This window comes from Saccopteryx bilineata, chromosome 2 (assembly GCF_036850765.1).
Source record: "Saccopteryx bilineata isolate mSacBil1 chromosome 2, mSacBil1_pri_phased_curated, whole genome shotgun sequence".
Lineage (NCBI taxonomy): Eukaryota > Metazoa > Chordata > Mammalia > Chiroptera > Emballonuridae > Saccopteryx > Saccopteryx bilineata.
The window spans coordinates 37,649,014-37,661,760 of NC_089491.1; the positions used below are offsets into that span (position 1 = coordinate 37,649,014).

The following is a 12,747-nucleotide window of genomic DNA, read 5'->3' on the forward strand; positions in this document are numbered from 1 at the left end:
TTAATAAAAATTTATTTAAAAAAAAAAAAAAAGACTAGCTGACCCTCAAGGCCCAGCACAAATGCCACTTCCACCAGGAAGCCACCCCACTTTGTTCCTCTCCCTGTGCTCCTCCTGCTCTATTTTCAGTGTCACTGTAAGAGCAGAGAGTGTTGAATTCTACTCTTTCCCAAGGTCCAGCCCTGCCCTGCCCCTGGCCACACAGGCTTCCTCAATAAACAAATGAACATAGCAGTGTAGAGGTGATAGTAGCAGAGCCCGGGGCTCTTCCCAAATCTGAGCAGAGCTGAGGCGGAGCGCGCAGTGATGAGGCCTGACTCTATTTCCAGGTCTGCCCAGCCCGCCAGGACATCAATCCCCTCAGGCAGCCTGGGGCCTGGAGTCCCCCATCTTTCATTAGTAGCAGCAGGAGCTCCCAGTGCCTCCCTGTGTAGCTGCACCTGGCTTTAGGGAGGCTTGCTCTACCCCTTACACTCCATGCCCCAGGATCCCGCCACAGCTGACTCTTCCCAGGGCACAGCCTCTTCCCAGCTTTCCTTCCTGCGAGCCCAGTGAACACAGTAGAAATGGACCCAGATTCTCGCAGCGTCTCCATTCCCTGCCCCCCAGGGGCACTGTCTGTATGATGGGAGAGCTGGACTTGGCCTCCAAGCAGGTAAGCACAGCCCTTGCTTGAGTCCTCGGCTCCCTTCAGTCCCTCGTTCTGCTTCTGTTGGTGAGAACAGGGGCACAGAGGAGAGGAGCACCCTGCTTCCTCCACCGGCTAAGACCTTCTGCTGGGTCTGCAATGTTACCGTATGAGTTTGGACTTCATCCTGTGGGCATTGGGGGTTTTGAATCATGTTTACTTTAGAAAGGCCACTGATTATATACCATTCTTCACCCACGAAATTGGTGAAGAATTTTTTAAATGTCTATTGTTAATTAAAGTGCATTGAAGTAGGTAATGTCATGTACTGCTGGTGGGGATGGGAATAAATTAATATGAACTTCCTGCAAAGTAAGTTGGAGTATCAATCAAGAGGCTTAAAAACTTCCAGACCCTTTGACCCAACACCTCTACTTCTAGAAATAAGTCTAAGAATATGATTAGAGGCACAAAGATTTATGTACAAGAATATTAATCATGGTATTATAGTAAAAATTGTAAGAATCTCAATGTCCAGCCATAGAAGAATGTGTATATAAATCCTGGTGGAGTCCAATGATAAAATGTGATACAGCCATTAGAATCTTATTCTTTGAAGAATATTTGATGATGATAAATGCTCACAATGTTAATGTTAACTGTTCTATGAGCAGTTAGAAAATAAGTGGTCATGTTGTACTTGTCTTTCTCTGCCTGGCTTATTTCACTTAGCATAATACTCTCCAGATCCATCTATGCTGTCACAAAAAAGTAAGATTTTCTTCTTTTTTTTACAGCTGAGTAGTATTACAGTGCAATGTACCACAGCTTTTTTATCTACTCATCTACTGATGGACACTGGACTGCTTGCAAATCTTGGCTAGTGTAAATAACACTGCAATGAACACAGGGGTGCAGATATTCTTCTGAATCACTGTTTTGGGTTTCTTCAGATATATCCCAGAAGTGAAATTGCTGGGTCATAAGGCAGTTCCAGTTTTAACTTTTTTGAGGAAACTCTATTCTGTTTTCCACAGTGGCTGCACCAATCTGCATTCCTAAAAACAGTAAATAACATTACATTCCTAAAAACAGAATCTAATGAACAAAAATAACAAAATAGAAACAGACTCATAGATACACATAATGCCTGACAGCTGTCAGAGGAGAGGGGACAGGAAGGCTGGGTGAAAAAACTGAAGGGATTAACAAAAACAACAACAAAAACAAAACAAAAAAATAAACAACTCATCGACCCAGACAACAGTGCGGTGATCACCAGAGGGAAAGGGGGGTGGAGGGAGGGAGGTAGAAGAAGATAAAGGGGATAAATGGTGATGAAAGGAGACTTGACTTTAGGTGGTGAACACACAATGCAACATACAGATCATGTATTATAAAATATTACACCTGGCCTGGCTGGTTTGCTCTGTGGTAGAGTGCCAGCCTGGCATGTGGATGTCTGAGGTTCAATTCCCAGTCAGGGCACACAGAAGTGCCCATCTGCTTCTTTACCCCTCCCCTCTTGCTTCTCTCTCTCTCTCTCTCTCTCTCTCTCTCTCTTTCCTTCCTGCAGCCATGGTTCAATTGGAGCAAGTTGGCCTCGGGCACTGAAGATAGCTCCATGGCCTCCACCTCAGGTGCTAAGAAGAGCTCAGTTGCTGAGCAACAGAGCAGCAGCCCAGATGGGCAGAGCATCGCAGCCAGGTGGATAGTTCAAGGCACATGTGGGAGTCTGTCTCTTTTCCTCCCCTCCTCTCACTGAATAGAAAAAAAAAAGAATATTACACCTGAAACCTATATAATTGTATTAATTGATATCACCCCAATAAATTCAATAACAATTTTTAAAATAAATTCAAAGAAAAAGAAAAAAAAGAGTGGTCACAATTTTGACCTGTGTTCTTGATAAAAATTCCAAAAGCCAAATCATAGTTTAATGGAAAATTCTGCAACAGCTGCTGCTCTACATAAGGCTGTTTTTAGTCCCTAAACTGTGTCAAGTTATTTTTTATTGTGCAAGAAATAGAAAAGGAAAGAGAGGGAAATAGGAACATAAAAGGAAAAGAAACATTTTTCATAGAAACACATGCTCCTGACTAAATCCCAGACTTAACATTCTCACAAGTGCTTGGGGTCCCATACCCTATACAACAATTCGCTTTCCTTAAGCTTCCATGAATCTATGTCCTTACCACATCCTGGAAGGAAACAGCCCATTTCATAGACCAATATCCTCAGGTCTGGGGCAAGGGGGTCACGGTCCCCAAGCCTCAGACCCAAGGCCAAGACTGCACTGAGACCCAGTCTTTAGATTCTCTGTTCGCTGTCTCTCTTGTGCCCACCCCAGCCAGGCCATCCTGGGACAGCACAGGAACCTGGGGTCTCTGAAGCCCAACAGCTGCCAAACCTGCAAACTTGTGTACTTTTAGAGTTTGAATATTAAATTGGGCAGGGCCCTGGCCCATCCCTGAAGTCAGGGAGCAGGAAAGGCGTCTATGTGACAGGATACCAGAAGGCTGGTCCTCTGGGGCAGGGCCCTGGCCCATCCCTGAAGTCAGGGAGCAGGAAAGGCGTCTATGTGACAGGATACCAGAAGGCTGGTCCTCTCGGGCAGGGCCCTGGCCCATCCCAGCACAGTACGTCTGCTGATCATGAACCCAGCACTTCCCAGTTCTGCTCTCGGGTGAGCCCGCCTGGCTGCCCGCTCTAGCTAACCTGCATGCACGAATGCCACTGGGCCAATAGGAGGTGAGGAGAATTCATCGCATGTTGACTGTTCTCATTTTATCTTTTTTAAACATATAAAACCTGGAATATCTGCTTGGGGAAGAGGACATAATACTAATAATATCAGCTACCACTTACTGATTCCTTACCGTGGATCAGCTCTGTGCTTGGAGCTTTGCATGCTTCCTCTCAATGGACCCTCAAAACAATCCCACAAGGAAATACTATTCTTATCTCCACATTACAGGTTAGGAAGGTGCGGCTGAGGAAACTGTTAGCAAGAGGTAGGTCTGGGATTTGGCGCTGGCCGGTCTGACTCCGGAGCCCACACTCACCTGCTCTGCTCTACAGCAAGGAGGTAATGAAGCAGGAATCCTAGACACAGGCATGCCAGGGAAATTGGAACAGAACATTCATCTTATTGGGTCACTCGTCTTTCTTTTAAAATAATTTGCGAAGCCTAAAATAAGTATTAAAAAGTTTATACTAGATTTATCAGCCAATTGATATGATATTTACCTTGAGAAGTAACCCTGGGTCTGTTAGACTTCGGGTTGGAAGTTGCTAGACGGACGTGAGAAAATGTTTTGGAGATTATAGAGAACCAGAGAACACCCAATCCAATGGTTCCATTTCACCAAAGGAGAAATTTGACCAAGGTCATAGAGTAGAATCAGAAGAAAGGCAAGAATCGAACCCACTTCCCTCACTTCCAGTCCCAGTTCATGGCGTCCCCCTGCCTCTCAGGAGGTATAAAACTGGGGAGTAGAATTAGACAATTATTCTCAGACACTCCGATTTCCCTGTAAACCTGATTTTCCAGGACATGACAGAGTGTGAGACACTGGCTGAGAGGTGCAGTGGCTTCTGAGTGTATTGTGAAAGCCCTCATAACCAAACACTCAGAAATATTTCCAGTTGTGCTCCTTGTGGGCCTGTGGTAAGATTACACAGGGCCAGCGGGTTGTGGACAGATGTGACACATGTCATTTCTGGGTCAGGTCATTTAGATGCTGGTGTTCTTTCTAAGCCGTAACAACCAATGATGGCCCAGACGGTGGAGACTCCATCACCCAGGGTCTCTGAGGAGGAGGGCATGGCCCCCTGAAAACCTACACTGGAGATGTAGCATAAGAAAGAAACCTTTGTCATGGTAAGCCACTAAAATCATGAGGTTGTGTGTTACCACAGCAAAACCTCGCTCATCTTAACTGAATCACAAAGGATGTCCCATTTTGTGCCCAGAGTCAAAGCTGTCAGGAGCCTGGCAGCATGGTATTTTCTGGACCACAGACTTATTTCTTTGGGGCCATTAGCCTGTGGCCTCATGAGCTAGTTCTAATTTCCATGAATGCGTTATGATCAGACTTAAATTGTGAGGAAACCCACTCTTCTCCTGATTTAGATCTTCAGAAACAGCAGCTATTAATTCAGGTAGGAGACTGGTACCCCCAAAGTTCTCCCAGAAGTCACAAAGGCTCATTATTCTGTTGGTGTACGTGTATTGGGAGGGCGGAAGGGGTCTCAAGATAAGACATCTGGGGTCAAGATTTTTTTTAAAGATTTTATTTATTCATTTTAGAGAGAAGAGGGAGAGAGAGAGAGAGAAAGAGAGAGAAGGAAAGGAGCAGGAAACATAACTCCTATATGTGCCTTGACCAGGCAAGCCCAGGGTTTTGATCCGGCAACCTCAGCATTCCAGGTTGATGCTTTATCCACTGCGTCACCACAGGTCAGGCTGGGATCAGGATTTTGGGTAGAAGAATAGCAGTAGATCTCAAGTGGCAACCACTGACTCCCCCGAATGGCAGTGATGAATCTCCACGTTAGCGGCTGTGCGGGCATCATGTTGTTGGGATAGCAAATTCTATAGAGGCATCTGAGAAGGCTGCACAGAGGAGGTGTGTGTGAGCTGAGCCTTGATGGATAAGTGGAAGAGAAAGGCCACTCCAAGCTAAAGAAAGAGTATGAGAAGGATGAGACAGGATTGTGCAGGGTTTGTCCATTAATGGGGAGTATCAGGTGAGGCCAGAGCAGGCGTGCAAGAAGGGACGGAGAGGAAGGTGCGATAGAAGTCAGGTCAGCCTGATCACAAAAGCTCTCAAATGCCCTTACCATCCCTGCTTGGTCCTTCGCTTAGACGAAAAAGTGAGGAAGAGATGCAGAGTCGGGTGGTTTCTAACCTTTCGTCTGCTTGAAAACACCCCCACATCTGTGTCCAGTGTCCTAATTTGAGGTTGACATAGGTCTTTTTGTAGCAACACACCCAACAAAAGCCAGGTCCTTATCTTTGAATCTGAAATACCATGAATACAAATCAGCCACATGAAGTCATAACCTTGCAAAAAGAGATGTTTTCTTTTAATTTTCCAGATTTCAGGTTTTACGGTTCCAGACTCAGAAAGAATCTCAGAGCTTTCTAAAGCCCAGAGAGAAGGGATGTGTCCAAGGTTACCGAGAGAGAGGGAATGAGTGTGAACTGTTAGCACAGAAGTCTGCCTCTCCTGTGTCCCCAGCACCTAGCACAGGGCCTAGCACATAGTAGGTGCTCAACAAATATCTGTTGAATGAGTGCACAAATGAGCTACCATACTCAGGCAATTCTTTATCTCTTCACCAAATCTTAGCAAGAGAAACCCTACCTTTAAATGTTTACATGGATAAGATTTAGGGTCTGTTACTGATCCGGATTAATCACCTGCCCCTACGTCCCAGAAACTTCCTTAACAATCACCCTGATTCAGGCGGCAGGAGGGGAAAGGCACAGGCTCTGGGGAGAGAAGGTCATGACAGACACTGGAGCTCTTGTCCCAGAGGTGTCAAGCACAGCCCAGCAGGTGCCTCGTGGCTGAAGACAAATCCTTTGATCTGGAGCCTCAATAAAAACATTAGTACTGGCCAGCTCATCAGCACCCTCACACGTATATTTCACCTGAGCTACACATTTTCCAAAAGGAAACTGAGTCTCAGAAAGCTCAAGTGACTTGGTCAATATCACACAACTGGTTAGTGCTGAAGCCAGATACAAAGCTGGGTGTTCGGAATCGCGCATTGCTTATCTGTTGAGTGACAGCCCTTGGCAGCACTCACTGTAGCAGGTGCTGAAAGGAAGGAGGCAGAGTCCTGCTCTCAAGTGTCCTAGAGGAGACAGGTACAGAGCACGCCACACAGGAACACAGAGGGTCGGCCAAGGGTTAAGGAAGCATCAGAAGGGAGCAGGTAACTGCAGGAGCAGAGGGAGAAGAAAGGAGAGATTGAGCTGGGCTCTGAGGAATGAGCAGGAATGCCCCCGCTGGGGAAGTGAGGTGAGGAGGGAGGACATGCCTACAAAAGGCAAATCCTTAGGCATAGATGTAGCACTGGGAAAAGACACGCTGTATTCAGGAGAGGGTGAGCCTTCTGTTCCTACAAACAGTAGATGCAGTTAAGGAGGAAGAATGAGGGGGGAAAGCCATCCCCCAAGGATAGACAGGGCTCCGGCCGCTGTGTCACAGGACATTGGCCTTACAGTCATTCCAAGAGTGAAGGGGCTGAATGATAGAAGTCACACTGAGCTTCTATTTCTCCTTTAGACCAGAGGTCACCGGGGTCATAAGACAGCTTTCCTGCCTAACAAGATACTGTGCCTTGGGGACATTTCAGCTTCCTCCTGTGAATCCCTGACACTGGCATTTCCCAAGGAGGCAGTCAGACAGCTCAGAACAGCAATCAAAGCCACCTGGGAGATAATTGCAGTCTCTTCCCACCCCTCCCTGTACTGAGCTAGTCAGCGACCTACAACACCTCTGTCCACTTATTTTCCTTACTGCTGTAGCCCAGCACCTAAACAATACCTAGCAGAGAGTAGGCATGCAAAAAGTATTCAGCAGTGAATGAATCTGAGCTACTATGGGCATAATTCAGCCATACGACGTCATAACCTAGAAAAGATGCTTCCTTTCAACAGCCAAGAACTCTAAATTCCAAAGGAACATGTCAAACGTGAATTCTATTCTATTGTCTCCCAAGCCCATCTTAGGGGGAACAAAAAAGGTCCTAAGGAACTAGGATGTGTCACAGCCCCTAAATTAAGTCAAACTTGCAGAACCAAGAGGGCCAGCTTGCAGACTTTAAGTCTAACTTTCTCACTATACAGATGGTGAAACTAAATTCCAGAGGTGGCGCTGACCTGCCCCAGGGCACAGCCAGATTGCTTGGCGCCCAGGCCAGCCAGAGCTTTTTTCCAACACCTGTGTGGTCCGGATGCTAAAGGAGGAAAAGTGAGATGGGTGGGACCAACGAGACGATTGTGACAGAATATGTCCTGCTGGGGCTACGCGGCCACCGTAACCTAGAAATGGTCCTGCTTGTGCTCTGCCTGGGCTTCTACTCCGTGACTGTGCTGCGGAACACCCTTCTCATAGGGCTGAACGTGCTGGACCCCCGCCTGCACAGCCCCGTGTACTTCTTTCTCAGCAACCTCTTTCTCTTGGACATCTGTGGCACATCCTCTTTTGTGCCTTTCATGCTGGTCAACTTCCTGAAAGCCAAAAGGACCATCTCCTCCCCTGGCTGTGCCCTGCAGATGTACCTGACCCTGGCGCTAGGCTCCACGGAGTGCCTCCTCCTGGCTGTGATGGCATATGACCGTTATGTGGCTATCTGCCGGCCGCTTAGGTACCCAGAGCTCATGAGTTGGGCAGACGTGCATGTGGATGGCAGTGCTGAGCTGGGGAACAGGCTTTGCCAACTCACTGCTGCAGTCCATTGCCACCTGGAGCCTCCCCTTCTGTGGTCACAGTGTCATTAACCACTTTCTCTGTGAGATCTTGGCAGTGCTGAAACTGGCCTGTGTGGACATCTCTCTCAATGAGCTGCTGTTAATGGTGGCCACAGTTGTTGTGTCAGTGGCTCCGCTCCTGCTCATCTGCCTGCCCTACGTTTTCATCCTTGCTGCCATCCGTAGGGAACCCTCTGCCACAGGCCGGCACAAAGCCTTTCCACCTGCTCTGCCCACCTCACAGTGGTGGTGGTTTTCTATGGGACTATCTCCTTCATATACTTCAAGCCCAAGGCCAAGGACCCTGACTTGGATAAGATTGTTGCATTGTTCTATGGGGTTGTGACCCCCTCACTGAACCCCATCATCTGCACCCTGAGAAATGGTGAGGTAAAAGCTGCTGCCATAGCTCTAATAGGGGAACATCTGCTCTCCAGGAAAATAGCCCACATTTCCTGTTGCTCTCCAATTCTATCCGGCAGGATGGGCGAGGCCAGTGATTGGCATTAGTCAACAGAGCCAAATATCAACAGTACAACGATTGAAATTTCTTTTGAAGGCCAAATTTTTTAAACTTAAACTATATAGATAGGTACATTGTTATTAACTTAATTAGGGTACTCCTAAGATGGCCTTTGCTAAACACTCAAGGGGCCAAAGAGCCGCGTGTGGCTCACGAGCCGCGGTTTGCCGACCAAGGGGCTAGGCTATATTGTGGTAATAACTTCAAAATATTGGTGGGTTGACACCACAATGTTTTATTTCTCGCTCATGCTACAAGTCCATTAGAGCTTGGCTGGGGCTCTGTCCTGTATCGTCATCTTCACCCTCTGGAGCTCAGGACAGTAGAGCAACTGCTGGGACACTGCTGGTCACCATGACAAAAGGAAAGGACAAAATGACAAGGCCCTCACTGACTCCTCAAGCTTCCATTCAGAAGTGGCCCGTTACCTTCCACTTACATTTTATTAGCCAGTCAGTACAAGGCACATGGCCACAGTGAACATCAAGAGGAGGGGACACAACTACCACGTGTCTGAAAGGAGAGGGAACACTGAGAAAGTCGTGAATAACTTATGACTGCCACACCATCCTACAGTCAACCCAAAAGCTACCAGGCAGTGGCTTTCCTTCTCTCTGACCATTCATACTTCTCTAGCTGATGCCTGGTTCATCATCCTGGGACAGCTCTCGTTATCTCGTTAGGTGGCTTTGTGCTGGGTTAAACTAACTAGTGGAACTGTGCCACCCAGAATTTCCTTCAGTATATGGTTCTGAATTAGGGCAGGCCATAAGAAAAATCTGCATGAGATTTGGAAGGCAGAATGGAAGCGGCAGCAGACGCTACAGGAGCACTCCCATGCTGCCACAGATCTGCTGGCTCACCTTGTCGTTAGCGCAGCCCCTCTGAGTCCCACCAGATCACCACCTTCAGCTGTTCTGACTCCTGTGCCACGTGCATCTCCATGGCAAAGACTGCCAGCTTCTCACACAGGTCACCAGTGTCACTGAGATTAAAGGCAGTGAGAACCAGACATGGGTTCCAGTTTGTCCTGCTAATGTGTCCTTATCTTCCCCCATTTCATCCCCACCAACCTAGGTACCGACAGTAACTTCAGGTCCAACACCAAATGCAGAGGGAATGGCCTTGCATAAACTTCTCTAACTGCTCCCACAGTCGCATAGGTCGCTTCTCCATAACAAATCCCTGCATCACTCAGCATGATCTGCTACTTAGGTCAAATCCTGATTCATCAAGCCCTGGCCGGTTGGCTCAGCGGTAGAGCGTCGGCCTAGCGTGCGGAGGACCCGGGTTCGATTCCCGGCCCGGGCACACAGGAGAAGCGCCCATTTGCTTCTCCACCCCTCCGCCGCGCTTTCCTCTCTGTCTCTCTCTTCCCCTCCCGCAGCCAAGGCTCCATTGGAGCAAAGATGGCCCGGGCGCTGGGGATGGCTCTGTGGCCTCTGCCTCAGGCGCTAGAGTGGCTCTGGTCGCAACATGGCGACACCCAGGATGGGCAGAGCGTCGCCCCATGGTGGGCGTGCCGGGTGGATCCCGGTCGGGCGCATGCGGGAGTCTGTCTGACTGTCTCTCCCTGTTTCCAGCTTCAGAAAAATTAAAAAAAAAAAAAAAAAAGAAAAGAAAAAAAAAATCCTGATTCATCATTCTTCTGTGTGGTAGAATGCAAGTGGCAAAAAGCCTTTGTAAATTCGAGGCTTAGCAAAAAGCTAAGTGCTCCCCCCCCCACCTCCATATTGGCTATGAAGCTGAGTATTTGCACTCATCCCATAGCCCCACTTCACTTGCTTGCTTAAGTTGCTGAAGGTAATTTACATGCCCTTCCTATCACCCCTTGTTTGTTCAGATGTTGATTTCACTTATGCATGGTGGGGGGATTCCTGTTTATGCCTTAAGAGAGTTCCTGTTTTTGCCTCAGATGTGTGACTTTGTATCAAAGACTTCCTTATTTGCATATGGCTATATAATAAAGCAAACTGGGGGCTATAGGCTCTCAGATATTGCCATCAGCATTGAAGAGGCCTCCCGATACCATCCTCTTTACTTGATGAGTCTATTTTCTTAATTCTGCACTGTTCTCCCTCAAGACCCAGAATTTCTAGCTGCGCTGGTCCGTGGCACTTCTGATCAAGAACCTTTGATGGGCTGGACCTGTGGTGGCACAGTGGATAAAGCGTCCACCTGGAACATTGAAGTTGCTGGTTTGAAACCTTGGGCTTGCCTAGTCAAGGCACATATAGGAGTTGATGCTTTCTGCTCTTCCCCCTTCTCTCTCTCTCTCTTTTTCTCTCTTTCCTCCCTCTCTAAAATGAATAAATAAATAAATAAATAAGTAATTTTAAATAATCTTTGATGGGCCCTGGCCAGGTAACTCAGTTGGTTAGAGCATCATCCCAACACTAAGGATGTGGGCTCGATCCCTGGTCAGGGCACATACAAGAATCAATCAATGAATGCATAAATAAGTGGAACAACAAATCGATGTTTCTCTCCTTTCCTCTCTCTCTAAAATCATTAGAGGATGGGGAGACCTTTGATAGCTTCCCATTACCACAATATGAAGTCCAAATTCTTCAGTTGAGTCCTCAGGCCCCCCAAACAATCCAGACATATCACCCCCGCTTCCCCACCCCCTGCACTTCTTCAGCCTGATGTTCCACTAACCCCTTCACATGCCCACCCCTCCCTACATTGTCTGTACCACCCACACTGCCATCTGCTGTTCATGCTGTTCTCTGGTAAGACCAGGAATATCTTAGACACCATCTCATTCATGCATCCTTTCCTGATGCACTTAGAAAGTGCTCTTTCCTTTTCATCCTACAGCATTTTGTCGGCATCTTTTATTCAGTATCTATCACATTCTGCTTTGCATTCATGATATTTCACCACAGTGTGAGCTCTTTGAGGGCAGGATTCAGCCAGGTCTGGCATGTCTCTGCAGCTCCCACAGAGCATTCCTGACAGAAGGTTTACTAAACTGAACTGTCCCTCAGAAGCCCTCAGAATGTCACCATCTGGGGATCAAGACCTGTGCTGCTGAGTTCTGTAGACGGACACAGCGAGGGAGCTGCAATATCTGTTGCCCAAAGCCCTGTAATCTTGGAAGGCTGGGATTGTTGGCATCTTGGTCTCTCCACCTACTGAGACAAGTCAGGAGACAACCAAGGATCCCATTTTGGGACCAGGAGACCAGGGTTCCAGACCTGGTCCAGCTGCTCTGCCCAGCACGGTCTTCTTGTCAGCCCTCTCCCCACAAGAACCCCACAGGCACCTCAAACTCAAACTATCCAAAACTGAACTCATAATTCTGTCTCCAAAGTTGTGTCACCAGCTCATAGAATGGCACTGTCACCCACAAGTCTCCACGCCAGAAACATGGCAGTCATAGATCACCATTCCATATATCCAATCAGTCACTAACTCCTATAGAATCCACCTCATAACAGCTCTTAAATTGGTCTACTCATTTTCACAGATACTGCCTTAAGCCTTCCTTTCCCATCTCTCTCACAAATATTGCAACATTGGACTGACCAGGCAGTGGCGCTATGAATAAAGCGTCGACCTGAGACACTGAGGACCCAGGTTCAAAACCCCGAGGTTGCCAGCTTGAGCACAGACTCACCTTGAGCTCAAGCTTGCCAGCTCGATCGTGGGATCATAGACATGACCCCATGGTCACTGGCTTGAGCCCAAGGTTGCTGGCATGAGCAAGGGGTCACTGGCTTGAATGGAGCCCCCCAGTCAAGGCATGTATGAGAAGCAATCAATGAACAACTAATGTGACACAATTATGAGTTGATGTTCTTCATCTCTCTCCCTTCCTGTCTTTTTGTGGCTCACACTCTCTCTCCCTAAAAAAATAAATAATATTGCAACACTGGTGTCACTTTACTTTTATCCTCCAAACCCTCTCCAAAACCCATCTCTGCACTAGCCATCAAAACACCAATCTATAAAAACAAAAACAGAACACCAATCTGTTCAAGCTACTCTCCTGCTTACATCTCTCCAATGGCTCACTTCCACAGGATAAAAACCAGACCCCACCTATCCATCCAACCTCATTACTGGCTGCTTGCCCCTCCGCCTCTCTACCCACACACT

The 12,747-nt window shown here is 47.5% G+C and overlaps 1 pseudogene; it reads left to right on the forward strand.

Moving 5' to 3' along the window:
* Positions 1 to 7,622: 7,622 nt before the first annotated feature.
* On the forward strand, positions 7,623 to 8,627 carry LOC136322210 (olfactory receptor 13C2-like; annotated as a pseudogene).
* The last annotated feature ends 4,120 nt before the right edge of the window (positions 8,628 to 12,747 follow it).